At 51.4% G+C, this 13,699-nt stretch overlaps 8 non-coding genes across 8 annotated transcripts; all 8 read left to right on the top strand.

Moving 5' to 3' along the window:
• The first annotated feature begins 1,151 nt into the window (after positions 1 to 1,151).
• On the top strand, positions 1,152 to 1,235 carry Trnal-uaa. The gene has a single exon. It is a non-coding gene; the product is annotated as a tRNA-Leu (tRNA).
• Positions 1,236 to 2,806: 1,571 nt separating this feature from the next.
• On the top strand, positions 2,807 to 2,890 carry Trnal-uaa. Its single transcript has one exon. It is a non-coding gene; the product is annotated as a tRNA-Leu (tRNA).
• Positions 2,891 to 4,461: 1,571 nt separating this feature from the next.
• Positions 4,462 to 4,545, top strand: Trnal-uaa. Its single transcript has one exon. It is a non-coding gene; the product is annotated as a tRNA-Leu (tRNA).
• Positions 4,546 to 6,116: 1,571 nt separating this feature from the next.
• Trnal-uaa lies at positions 6,117 to 6,200 on the top strand. The gene has a single exon. It is a non-coding gene; the product is annotated as a tRNA-Leu (tRNA).
• Positions 6,201 to 7,771: 1,571 nt separating this feature from the next.
• Positions 7,772 to 7,855, top strand: Trnal-uaa. The gene has a single exon. It is a non-coding gene; the product is annotated as a tRNA-Leu (tRNA).
• Positions 7,856 to 9,426: 1,571 nt separating this feature from the next.
• Trnal-uaa lies at positions 9,427 to 9,510 on the top strand. Its single transcript has one exon. It is a non-coding gene; the product is annotated as a tRNA-Leu (tRNA).
• Positions 9,511 to 11,081: 1,571 nt separating this feature from the next.
• Trnal-uaa lies at positions 11,082 to 11,169 on the top strand. The gene has a single exon. It is a non-coding gene; the product is annotated as a tRNA-Leu (tRNA).
• Positions 11,170 to 12,739: 1,570 nt separating this feature from the next.
• Positions 12,740 to 12,823, top strand: Trnal-uaa. The gene has a single exon. It is a non-coding gene; the product is annotated as a tRNA-Leu (tRNA).
• The last annotated feature ends 876 nt before the right edge of the window (positions 12,824 to 13,699 follow it).

The following is a 13,699-nucleotide window of genomic DNA, read 5'->3' as shown; positions in this document are numbered from 1 at the left end:
GACGAACTGGGAAGTCCGCGTGTCTTGGTTTCTTCAGTTTTGCCTTTTTCCTTCGTTTTTGGTGCTGCTGTGCGGTAATGGTACGGTCCAGCACGCTGACCCCCCTCTTGCTCTCGGTACGCAAAGGCGCGAACATGCGGCCACAGTCAAATGAAAGGGTCCGTTGTGTGTTTGTTGATGTGGCCTCTCCCAGTCGTTTCTAGCGCCTGTCCTCTACATATACGCCCATTTGCAAGCGTCAGCTTTTGCGTCAGCCGAGCAAAGTCGAGACAAGTCGACACATGGGGACACACGATGCTGTGAATCGTAATCCGCACTAGCCTACGAGGGGAGAAGGGAAACCATTCGTACCGTTGAAAACACTCTCCTGGGTAAAGGAGACAACTTCCGTGCGATGTCCGGGCTTCGAACCCGGAGCAGCTACTTGGGAAGCAACCATGCTGACCGACACACCACCACCGCCTTCTGCTACGCGCTGCTTGCGCCGTGATGTGTCGCCTTCCCTCCTGGCGCCAGAGGCCGAAGGCGATAGCGCTGCAGGCGCTCAACGCCGAGTGCGACGCGAGCACCACTGAACCCGATTTCCTGGTGCTGCTAGGGCGACATACCGTAACTAGGCGCAGAACTGACTTTCTCTGATAAATTGGCCCTTTAATGCGCATCAGGGCGAACACGAAATTTCTAATATGAAGTACTCACTGACGATCCAAAGGCGTTTCAGTATGCATGCGTCGGTACCACCGGGGCAGAGCCTAAGTATTGTAAAGTGAAGGCCGACAGTTAGAGCCTCACATGAAGTATTTCATTGGCTTCCCACGAGTGCGTAATGCAAAGCGTGGCTGTTGCTAGGAAACGGTCTTATTCGCCGTTCGTTAATATCTAGTTTTCTTTGCATCAATGTGAAAATGTTCCTATTACTAAATACAGTTTTGCTAGTTACAGTTCAAACTGGAAGCGACGGAAGAAAGCGGTCCAATGCGCCACATTGGTTCCCGAAAGCGAGGGTGCGTTTAGTACGCCACATCTGACATTGCGTCTTACATATTATTAAACTCACATAATTCCATTCTACCGAAAAAAGAAAGAGGTTTCGGAGTGAGGCTCCTGAGATCTTGCTAGAGATGGAAGTCACTGGAGCGCTTGTCTCGCACGTCAGATTGGCCGAGCGGTCTAAGGCGCCAGATTTAAGCTCTGGTTCCCGTAAGGGAGCGTGGGTTCGAACCCCACATCTGACAATGCATTTTAAACATTCTGAAACTAACATACTCCCTTCATCTTATAGAACAAGTACATTACGCACAAACACGCCGTGGAGATTTTACTAGAGACGACAGTGACAGCAGTGCAGGCGTCGCACGTCCGATAGCTCGAGCGGCCGAAAACAAATAGCGGAACATATTTTTCTCGTGCCGAGTTTTAGCTCTTCTCACGGACGTTTCCGTGGTCGTTGTGTTGTGGCTCAGGGCTATTCCATTTTCCTTCCCTAAAAGGCAACGCGAGAGACTGTCAGGCAAATCCCAAGTGATCTGTACACGGACTAAGACGTCCGCACGTCTGGCAACATTCTCGCCAACTTGTATGCCGTGCCAACGACACGGGTTCATGTCCGATTACCGAAATTAGGCAGCGTTGGCCGTGGTTAGTGCTCGGCTGGGGACGAACTGGGAAGTCCGCGTGTCTTGGTTTCTTCAGTTTTGCCTTTTTCCTTCGTTTTTGGTGCTGCTGTGCGGTAATGGTACGGTCCAGCACGCTGACCCCCCTCTTGCTCTCGGTACGCAAAGGCGCGAACATGCGGCCACAGTCAAATGAAAGGGTCCGTTGTGTGTTTGTTGATGTGGCCTCTCCCAGTCGTTTCTAGCGCCTGTCCTCTACATATACGCCCATTTGCAAGCGTCAGCTTTTGCGTCAGCCGAGCAAAGTCGAGACAAGTCGACACATGGGGACACACGATGCTGTGAATCGTAATCCGCACTAGCCTACGAGGGGAGAAGGGAAACCATTCGTACCGTTGAAAACACTCTCCTGGGTAAAGGAGACAACTTCCGTGCGATGTCCGGGCTTCGAACCCGGAGCAGCTACTTGGGAAGCAACCATGCTGACCGACACACCACCACCGCCTTCTGCTACGCGCTGCTTGCGCCGTGATGTGTCGCCTTCCCTCCTGGCGCCAGAGGCCGAAGGCGATAGCGCTGCAGGCGCTCAACGCCGAGTGCGACGCGAGCACCACTGAACCCGATTTCCTGGTGCTGCTAGGGCGACATACCGTAACTAGGCGCAGAACTGACTTTCTCTGATAAATTGGCCCTTTAATGCGCATCAGGGCGAACACGAAATTTCTAATATGAAGTACTCACTGACGATCCAAAGGCGTTTCAGTATGCATGCGTCGGTACCACCGGGGCAGAGCCTAAGTATTGTAAAGTGAAGGCCGACAGTTAGAGCCTCACATGAAGTATTTCATTGGCTTCCCACGAGTGCGTAATGCAAAGCGTGGCTGTTGCTAGGAAACGGTCTTATTCGCCGTTCGTTAATATCTAGTTTTCTTTGCATCAATGTGAAAATGTTCCTATTACTAAATACAGTTTTGCTAGTTACAGTTCAAACTGGAAGCGACGGAAGAAAGCGGTCCAATGCGCCACATTGGTTCCCGAAAGCGAGGGTGCGTTTAGTACGCCACATCTGACATTGCGTCTTACATATTATTAAACTCACATAATTCCATTCTACCGAAAAAAGAAAGAGGTTTCGGAGTGAGGCTCCTGAGATCTTGCTAGAGATGGAAGTCACTGGAGCGCTTGTCTCGCACGTCAGATTGGCCGAGCGGTCTAAGGCGCCAGATTTAAGCTCTGGTTCCCGTAAGGGAGCGTGGGTTCGAACCCCACATCTGACAATGCATTTTAAACATTCTGAAACTAACATACTCCCTTCATCTTATAGAACAAGTACATTACGCACAAACACGCCGTGGAGATTTTACTAGAGACGACAGTGACAGCAGTGCAGGCGTCGCACGTCCGATAGCTCGAGCGGCCGAAAACAAATAGCGGAACATATTTTTCTCGTGCCGAGTTTTAGCTCTTCTCACGGACGTTTCCGTGGTCGTTGTGTTGTGGCTCAGGGCTATTCCATTTTCCTTCCCTAAAAGGCAACGCGAGAGACTGTCAGGCAAATCCCAAGTGATCTGTACACGGACTAAGACGTCCGCACGTCTGGCAACATTCTCGCCAACTTGTATGCCGTGCCAACGACACGGGTTCATGTCCGATTACCGAAATTAGGCAGCGTTGGCCGTGGTTAGTGCTCGGCTGGGGACGAACTGGGAAGTCCGCGTGTCTTGGTTTCTTCAGTTTTGCCTTTTTCCTTCGTTTTTGGTGCTGCTGTGCGGTAATGGTACGGTCCAGCACGCTGACCCCCCTCTTGCTCTCGGTACGCAAAGGCGCGAACATGCGGCCACAGTCAAATGAAAGGGTCCGTTGTGTGTTTGTTGATGTGGCCTCTCCCAGTCGTTTCTAGCGCCTGTCCTCTACATATACGCCCATTTGCAAGCGTCAGCTTTTGCGTCAGCCGAGCAAAGTCGAGACAAGTCGACACATGGGGACACACGATGCTGTGAATCGTAATCCGCACTAGCCTACGAGGGGAGAAGGGAAACCATTCGTACCGTTGAAAACACTCTCCTGGGTAAAGGAGACAACTTCCGTGCGATGTCCGGGCTTCGAACCCGGAGCAGCTACTTGGGAAGCAACCATGCTGACCGACACACCACCACCGCCTTCTGCTACGCGCTGCTTGCGCCGTGATGTGTCGCCTTCCCTCCTGGCGCCAGAGGCCGAAGGCGATAGCGCTGCAGGCGCTCAACGCCGAGTGCGACGCGAGCACCACTGAACCCGATTTCCTGGTGCTGCTAGGGCGACATACCGTAACTAGGCGCAGAACTGACTTTCTCTGATAAATTGGCCCTTTAATGCGCATCAGGGCGAACACGAAATTTCTAATATGAAGTACTCACTGACGATCCAAAGGCGTTTCAGTATGCATGCGTCGGTACCACCGGGGCAGAGCCTAAGTATTGTAAAGTGAAGGCCGACAGTTAGAGCCTCACATGAAGTATTTCATTGGCTTCCCACGAGTGCGTAATGCAAAGCGTGGCTGTTGCTAGGAAACGGTCTTATTCGCCGTTCGTTAATATCTAGTTTTCTTTGCATCAATGTGAAAATGTTCCTATTACTAAATACAGTTTTGCTAGTTACAGTTCAAACTGGAAGCGACGGAAGAAAGCGGTCCAATGCGCCACATTGGTTCCCGAAAGCGAGGGTGCGTTTAGTACGCCACATCTGACATTGCGTCTTACATATTATTAAACTCACATAATTCCATTCTACCGAAAAAAGAAAGAGGTTTCGGAGTGAGGCTCCTGAGATCTTGCTAGAGATGGAAGTCACTGGAGCGCTTGTCTCGCACGTCAGATTGGCCGAGCGGTCTAAGGCGCCAGATTTAAGCTCTGGTTCCCGTAAGGGAGCGTGGGTTCGAACCCCACATCTGACAATGCATTTTAAACATTCTGAAACTAACATACTCCCTTCATCTTATAGAACAAGTACATTACGCACAAACACGCCGTGGAGATTTTACTAGAGACGACAGTGACAGCAGTGCAGGCGTCGCACGTCCGATAGCTCGAGCGGCCGAAAACAAATAGCGGAACATATTTTTCTCGTGCCGAGTTTTAGCTCTTCTCACGGACGTTTCCGTGGTCGTTGTGTTGTGGCTCAGGGCTATTCCATTTTCCTTCCCTAAAAGGCAACGCGAGAGACTGTCAGGCAAATCCCAAGTGATCTGTACACGGACTAAGACGTCCGCACGTCTGGCAACATTCTCGCCAACTTGTATGCCGTGCCAACGACACGGGTTCATGTCCGATTACCGAAATTAGGCAGCGTTGGCCGTGGTTAGTGCTCGGCTGGGGACGAACTGGGAAGTCCGCGTGTCTTGGTTTCTTCAGTTTTGCCTTTTTCCTTCGTTTTTGGTGCTGCTGTGCGGTAATGGTACGGTCCAGCACGCTGACCCCCCTCTTGCTCTCGGTACGCAAAGGCGCGAACATGCGGCCACAGTCAAATGAAAGGGTCCGTTGTGTGTTTGTTGATGTGGCCTCTCCCAGTCGTTTCTAGCGCCTGTCCTCTACATATACGCCCATTTGCAAGCGTCAGCTTTTGCGTCAGCCGAGCAAAGTCGAGACAAGTCGACACATGGGGACACACGATGCTGTGAATCGTAATCCGCACTAGCCTACGAGGGGAGAAGGGAAACCATTCGTACCGTTGAAAACACTCTCCTGGGTAAAGGAGACAACTTCCGTGCGATGTCCGGGCTTCGAACCCGGAGCAGCTACTTGGGAAGCAACCATGCTGACCGACACACCACCACCGCCTTCTGCTACGCGCTGCTTGCGCCGTGATGTGTCGCCTTCCCTCCTGGCGCCAGAGGCCGAAGGCGATAGCGCTGCAGGCGCTCAACGCCGAGTGCGACGCGAGCACCACTGAACCCGATTTCCTGGTGCTGCTAGGGCGACATACCGTAACTAGGCGCAGAACTGACTTTCTCTGATAAATTGGCCCTTTAATGCGCATCAGGGCGAACACGAAATTTCTAATATGAAGTACTCACTGACGATCCAAAGGCGTTTCAGTATGCATGCGTCGGTACCACCGGGGCAGAGCCTAAGTATTGTAAAGTGAAGGCCGACAGTTAGAGCCTCACATGAAGTATTTCATTGGCTTCCCACGAGTGCGTAATGCAAAGCGTGGCTGTTGCTAGGAAACGGTCTTATTCGCCGTTCGTTAATATCTAGTTTTCTTTGCATCAATGTGAAAATGTTCCTATTACTAAATACAGTTTTGCTAGTTACAGTTCAAACTGGAAGCGACGGAAGAAAGCGGTCCAATGCGCCACATTGGTTCCCGAAAGCGAGGGTGCGTTTAGTACGCCACATCTGACATTGCGTCTTACATATTATTAAACTCACATAATTCCATTCTACCGAAAAAAGAAAGAGGTTTCGGAGTGAGGCTCCTGAGATCTTGCTAGAGATGGAAGTCACTGGAGCGCTTGTCTCGCACGTCAGATTGGCCGAGCGGTCTAAGGCGCCAGATTTAAGCTCTGGTTCCCGTAAGGGAGCGTGGGTTCGAACCCCACATCTGACAATGCATTTTAAACATTCTGAAACTAACATACTCCCTTCATCTTATAGAACAAGTACATTACGCACAAACACGCCGTGGAGATTTTACTAGAGACGACAGTGACAGCAGTGCAGGCGTCGCACGTCCGATAGCTCGAGCGGCCGAAAACAAATAGCGGAACATATTTTTCTCGTGCCGAGTTTTAGCTCTTCTCACGGACGTTTCCGTGGTCGTTGTGTTGTGGCTCAGGGCTATTCCATTTTCCTTCCCTAAAAGGCAACGCGAGAGACTGTCAGGCAAATCCCAAGTGATCTGTACACGGACTAAGACGTCCGCACGTCTGGCAACATTCTCGCCAACTTGTATGCCGTGCCAACGACACGGGTTCATGTCCGATTACCGAAATTAGGCAGCGTTGGCCGTGGTTAGTGCTCGGCTGGGGACGAACTGGGAAGTCCGCGTGTCTTGGTTTCTTCAGTTTTGCCTTTTTCCTTCGTTTTTGGTGCTGCTGTGCGGTAATGGTACGGTCCAGCACGCTGACCCCCCTCTTGCTCTCGGTACGCAAAGGCGCGAACATGCGGCCACAGTCAAATGAAAGGGTCCGTTGTGTGTTTGTTGATGTGGCCTCTCCCAGTCGTTTCTAGCGCCTGTCCTCTACATATACGCCCATTTGCAAGCGTCAGCTTTTGCGTCAGCCGAGCAAAGTCGAGACAAGTCGACACATGGGGACACACGATGCTGTGAATCGTAATCCGCACTAGCCTACGAGGGGAGAAGGGAAACCATTCGTACCGTTGAAAACACTCTCCTGGGTAAAGGAGACAACTTCCGTGCGATGTCCGGGCTTCGAACCCGGAGCAGCTACTTGGGAAGCAACCATGCTGACCGACACACCACCACCGCCTTCTGCTACGCGCTGCTTGCGCCGTGATGTGTCGCCTTCCCTCCTGGCGCCAGAGGCCGAAGGCGATAGCGCTGCAGGCGCTCAACGCCGAGTGCGACGCGAGCACCACTGAACCCGATTTCCTGGTGCTGCTAGGGCGACATACCGTAACTAGGCGCAGAACTGACTTTCTCTGATAAATTGGCCCTTTAATGCGCATCAGGGCGAACACGAAATTTCTAATATGAAGTACTCACTGACGATCCAAAGGCGTTTCAGTATGCATGCGTCGGTACCACCGGGGCAGAGCCTAAGTATTGTAAAGTGAAGGCCGACAGTTAGAGCCTCACATGAAGTATTTCATTGGCTTCCCACGAGTGCGTAATGCAAAGCGTGGCTGTTGCTAGGAAACGGTCTTATTCGCCGTTCGTTAATATCTAGTTTTCTTTGCATCAATGTGAAAATGTTCCTATTACTAAATACAGTTTTGCTAGTTACAGTTCAAACTGGAAGCGACGGAAGAAAGCGGTCCAATGCGCCACATTGGTTCCCGAAAGCGAGGGTGCGTTTAGTACGCCACATCTGACATTGCGTCTTACATATTATTAAACTCACATAATTCCATTCTACCGAAAAAAGAAAGAGGTTTCGGAGTGAGGCTCCTGAGATCTTGCTAGAGATGGAAGTCACTGGAGCGCTTGTCTCGCACGTCAGATTGGCCGAGCGGTCTAAGGCGCCAGATTTAAGCTCTGGTTCCCGTAAGGGAGCGTGGGTTCGAACCCCACATCTGACAATGCATTTTAAACATTCTGAAACTAACATACTCCCTTCATCTTATAGAACAAGTACATTACGCACAAACACGCCGTGGAGATTTTACTAGAGACGACAGTGACAGCAGTGCAGGCGTCGCACGTCCGATAGCTCGAGCGGCCGAAAACAAATAGCGGAACATATTTTTCTCGTGCCGAGTTTTAGCTCTTCTCACGGACGTTTCCGTGGTCGTTGTGTTGTGGCTCAGGGCTATTCCATTTTCCTTCCCTAAAAGGCAACGCGAGAGACTGTCAGGCAAATCCCAAGTGATCTGTACACGGACTAAGACGTCCGCACGTCTGGCAACATTCTCGCCAACTTGTATGCCGTGCCAACGACACGGGTTCATGTCCGATTACCGAAATTAGGCAGCGTTGGCCGTGGTTAGTGCTCGGCTGGGGACGAACTGGGAAGTCCGCGTGTCTTGGTTTCTTCAGTTTTGCCTTTTTCCTTCGTTTTTGGTGCTGCTGTGCGGTAATGGTACGGTCCAGCACGCTGACCCCCCTCTTGCTCTCGGTACGCAAAGGCGCGAACATGCGGCCACAGTCAAATGAAAGGGTCCGTTGTGTGTTTGTTGATGTGGCCTCTCCCAGTCGTTTCTAGCGCCTGTCCTCTACATATACGCCCATTTGCAAGCGTCAGCTTTTGCGTCAGCCGAGCAAAGTCGAGACAAGTCGACACATGGGGACACACGATGCTGTGAATCGTAATCCGCACTAGCCTACGAGGGGAGAAGGGAAACCATTCGTACCGTTGAAAACACTCTCCTGGGTAAAGGAGACAACTTCCGTGCGATGTCCGGGCTTCGAACCCGGAGCAGCTACTTGGGAAGCAACCATGCTGACCGACACACCACCACCGCCTTCTGCTACGCGCTGCTTGCGCCGTGATGTGTCGCCTTCCCTCCTGGCGCCAGAGGCCGAAGGCGATAGCGCTGCAGGCGCTCAACGCCGAGTGCGACGCGAGCACCACTGAACCCGATTTCCTGGTGCTGCTAGGGCGACATACCGTAACTAGGCGCAGAACTGACTTTCTCTGATAAATTGGCCCTTTAATGCGCATCAGGGCGAACACGAAATTTCTAATATGAAGTACTCACTGACGATCCAAAGGCGTTTCAGTATGCATGCGTCGGTACCACCGGGGCAGAGCCTAAGTATTGTAAAGTGAAGGCCGACAGTTAGAGCCTCACATGAAGTATTTCATTGGCTTCCCACGAGTGCGTAATGCAAAGCGTGGCTGTTGCTAGGAAACGGTCTTATTCGCCGTTCGTTAATATCTAGTTTTCTTTGCATCAATGTGAAAATGTTCCTATTACTAAATACAGTTTTGCTAGTTACAGTTCAAACTGGAAGCGACGGAAGAAAGCGGTCCAATGCGCCACATTGGTTCCCGAAAGCGAGGGTGCGTTTAGTACGCCACATCTGACATTGCGTCTTACATATTATTAAACTCACATAATTCCATTCTACCGAAAAAAGAAAGAGGTTTCGGAGTGAGGCTCCTGAGATCTTGCTAGAGATGGAAGTCACTGGAGCGCTTGTCTCGCACGTCAGATTGGCCGAGCGGTCTAAGGCGCCAGATTTAAGCTCTGGTTCCCGTAAGGGAGCGTGGGTTCGAACCCCACATCTGACAATGCATTTTAAACATTCTGAAACTAACATACTCCCTTCATCTTATAGAACAAGTACATTACGCACAAACACGCCGTGGAGATTTTACTAGAGACGACAGTGACAGCAGTGCAGGCGTCGCACGTCCGATAGCTCGAGCGGCCGAAAACAAATAGCGGAACATATTTTTCTCGTGCCGAGTTTTAGCTCTTCTCACGGACGTTTCCGTGGTCGTTGTGTTGTGGCTCAGGGCTATTCCATTTTCCTTCCCTAAAAGGCAACGCGAGAGACTGTCAGGCAAATCCCAAGTGATCTGTACACGGACTAAGACGTCCGCACGTCTGGCAACATTCTCGCCAACTTGTATGCCGTGCCAACGACACGGGTTCATGTCCGATTACCGAAATTAGGCAGCGTTGGCCGTGGTTAGTGCTCGGCTGGGGACGAACTGGGAAGTCCGCGTGTCTTGGTTTCTTCAGTTTTGCCTTTTTCCTTCGTTTTTGGTGCTGCTGTGCGGTAATGGTACGGTCCAGCACGCTGACCCCCCTCTTGCTCTCGGTACGCAAAGGCGCGAACATGCGGCCACAGTCAAATGAAAGGGTCCGTTGTGTGTTTGTTGATGTGGCCTCTCCCAGTCGTTTCTAGCGCCTGTCCTCTACATATACGCCCATTTGCAAGCGTCAGCTTTTGCGTCAGCCGAGCAAAGTCGAGACAAGTCGACACATGGGGACACACGATGCTGTGAATCGTAATCCGCACTAGCCTACGAGGGGAGAAGGGAAACCATTCGTACCGTTGAAAACACTCTCCTGGGTAAAGGAGACAACTTCCGTGCGATGTCCGGGCTTCGAACCCGGAGCAGCTACTTGGGAAGCAACCATGCTGACCGACACACCACCACCGCCTTCTGCTACGCGCTGCTTGCGCCGTGATGTGTCGCCTTCCCTCCTGGCGCCAGAGGCCGAAGGCGATAGCGCTGCAGGCGCTCAACGCCGAGTGCGACGCGAGCACCACTGAACCCGATTTCCTGGTGCTGCTAGGGCGACATACCGTAACTAGGCGCAGAACTGACTTTCTCTGATAAATTGGCCCTTTAATGCGCATCAGGGCGAACACGAAATTTCTAATATGAAGTACTCACTGACGATCCAAAGGCGTTTCAGTATGCATGCGTCGGTACCACCGGGGCAGAGCCTAAGTATTGTAAAGTGAAGGCCGACAGTTAGAGCCTCACATGAAGTATTTCATTGGCTTCCCACGAGTGCGTAATGCAAAGCGTGGCTGTTGCTAGGAAACGGTCTTATTCGCCGTTCGTTAATATCTAGTTTTCTTTGCATCAATGTGAAAATGTTCCTATTACTAAATACAGTTTTGCTAGTTACAGTTCAAACTGGAAGCGACGGAAGAAAGCGGTCCAATGCGCCACATTGGTTCCCGAAAGCGAGGGTGCGTTTAGTACGCCACATCTGACATTGCGTCTTACATATTATTAAACTCACATAATTCCATTCTACCGAAAAAAGAAAGAGGTTTCGGAGTGAGGCTCCTGAGATCTTGCTAGAGATGGAAGTCACTGGAGCGCTTGTCTCGCACGTCAGATTGGCCGAGCGGTCTAAGGCGCCAGAAGGATTTAAGCTCTGGTTCCCGTAAGGGAGCGTGGGTTCGAACCCCACATCTGACAATGCATTTTAAACATTCTGAAACTAACATACTCCCTTCATCTTATAGAACAAGTACATTACGCACAAACACGCCGTGGAGATTTTACTAGAGACGACAGTGACAGCAGTGCAGGCGTCGCACGTCCGATAGCTCGAGCGGCCGAAAACAAATAGCGGAACATATTTTTCTCGTGCCGAGTTTTAGCTCTTCTCACGGACGTTTCCGTGGTCGTTGTGTTGTGGCTCAGGGCTATTCCATTTTCCTTCCCTAAAAGGCAACGCGAGAGACTGTCAGGCAAATCCCAAGTGATCTGTACACGGACTAAGACGTCCGCACGTCTGGCAACATTCTCGCCAACTTGTATGCCGTGCCAACGACACGGGTTCATGTCCGATTACCGAAATTAGGCAGCGTTGGCCGTGGTTAGTGCTCGGCTGGGGACGAACTGGGAAGTCCGCGTGTCTTGGTTTCTTCAGTTTTGCCTTTTTCCTTCGTTTTTGGTGCTGCTGTGCGGTAATGGTACGGTCCAGCACGCTGACCCCCCTCTTGCTCTCGGTACGCAAAGGCGCGAACATGCGGCCACAGTCAAATGAAAGGGTCCGTTGTGTGTTTGTTGATGTGGCCTCTCCCAGTCGTTTCTAGCGCCTGTCCTCTACATATACGCCCATTTGCAAGCGTCAGCTTTTGCGTCAGCCGAGCAAAGTCGAGACAAGTCGACACATGGGGACACACGATGCTGTGAATCGTAATCCGCACTAGCCTACGAGGGGAGAAGGGAAACCATTCGTACCGTTGAAAACACTCTCCTGGGTAAAGGAGACAACTTCCGTGCGATGTCCGGGCTTCGAACCCGGAGCAGCTACTTGGGAAGCAACCATGCTGACCGACACACCACCACCGCCTTCTGCTACGCGCTGCTTGCGCCGTGATGTGTCGCCTTCCTCCTGGCGCCAGAGGCCGAAGGCGATAGCGCTGCAGGCGCTCAACGCCGAGTGCGACGCGAGCACCACTGAACCCGATTTCCTGGTGCTGCTAGGGCGACATACCGTAACTAGGCGCAGAACTGACTTTCTCTGATAAATTGGCCCTTTAATGCGCATCAGGGCGAACACGAAATTTCTAATATGAAGTACTCACTGACGATCCAAAGGCGTTTCAGTATGCATGCGTCGGTACCACCGGGGCAGAGCCTAAGTATTGTAAAGTGAAGGCCGACAGTTAGAGCCTCACATGAAGTATTTCATTGGCTTCCCACGAGTGCGTAATGCAAAGCGTGGCTGTTGCTAGGAAACGGTCTTATTCGCCGTTCGTTAATATCTAGTTTTCTTTGCATCAATGTGAAAATGTTCCTATTACTAAATACAGTTTTGCTAGTTACAGTTCAAACTGGAAGCGACGGAAGAAAGCGGTCCAATGCGCCACATTGGTTCCCGAAAGCGAGGGTGCGTTTAGTACGCCACATCTGACATTGCGTCTTACATATTATTAAACTCACATAATTCCATTCTACCGAAAAAAGAAAGAGGTTTCGGAGTGAGGCTCCTGAGATCTTGCTAGAGATGGAAGTCACTGGAGCGCTTGTCTCGCACGTCAGATTGGCCGAGCGGTCTAAGGCGCCAGATTTAAGCTCTGGTTCCCGTAAGGGAGCGTGGGTTCGAACCCCACATCTGACAATGCATTTTAAACATTCTGAAACTAACATACTCCCTTCATCTTATAGAACAAGTACATTACGCACAAACACGCCGTGGAGATTTTACTAGAGACGACAGTGACAGCAGTGCAGGCGTCGCACGTCCGATAGCTCGAGCGGCCGAAAACAAATAGCGGAACATATTTTTCTCGTGCCGAGTTTTAGCTCTTCTCACGGACGTTTCCGTGGTCGTTGTGTTGTGGCTCAGGGCTATTCCATTTTCCTTCCCTAAAAGGCAACGCGAGAGACTGTCAGGCAAATCCCAAGTGATCTGTACACGGACTAAGACGTCCGCACGTCTGGCAACATTCTCGCCAACTTGTATGCCGTGCCAACGACACGGGTTCATGTCCGATTACCGAAATTAGGCAGCGTTGGCCGTGGTTAGTGCTCGGCTGGGGACGAACTGGGAAGTCCGCGTGTCTTGGTTTCTTCAGTTTTGCCTTTTTCCTTCGTTTTTGGTGCTGCTGTGCGGTAATGGTACGGTCCAGCACGCTGACCCCCCTCTTGCTCTCGGTACGCAAAGGCGCGAACATGCGGCCACAGTCAAATGAAAGGGTCCGTTGTGTGTTTGTTGATGTGGCCTCTCCCAGTCGTTTCTAGCGCCTGTCCTCTACATATACGCCCATTTGCAAGCGTCAGCTTTTGCGTCAGCCGAGCAAAGTCGAGACAAGTCGACACATGGGGACACACGATGCTGTGAATCGTAATCCGCACTAGCCTACGAGGGGAGAAGGGAAACCATTCGTACCGTTGAAAACACTCTCCTGGGTAAAGGAGACAACTTCCGTGCGATGTCCGGGCTTCGAACCCGGAGCAGCTACTTGGGAAGCAACCATGCTGACCGACACACCAC

This window comes from Schistocerca americana, unplaced genomic scaffold (assembly GCF_021461395.2).
Source record: "Schistocerca americana isolate TAMUIC-IGC-003095 unplaced genomic scaffold, iqSchAmer2.1 HiC_scaffold_1110, whole genome shotgun sequence".
NCBI classification, from domain to species: Eukaryota; Metazoa; Arthropoda; class Insecta; order Orthoptera; family Acrididae; genus Schistocerca; species Schistocerca americana.
The sequence above is the reverse complement of the archived record's forward strand: the minus strand, read 5'-3'. Positions and strand labels throughout refer to the sequence as shown.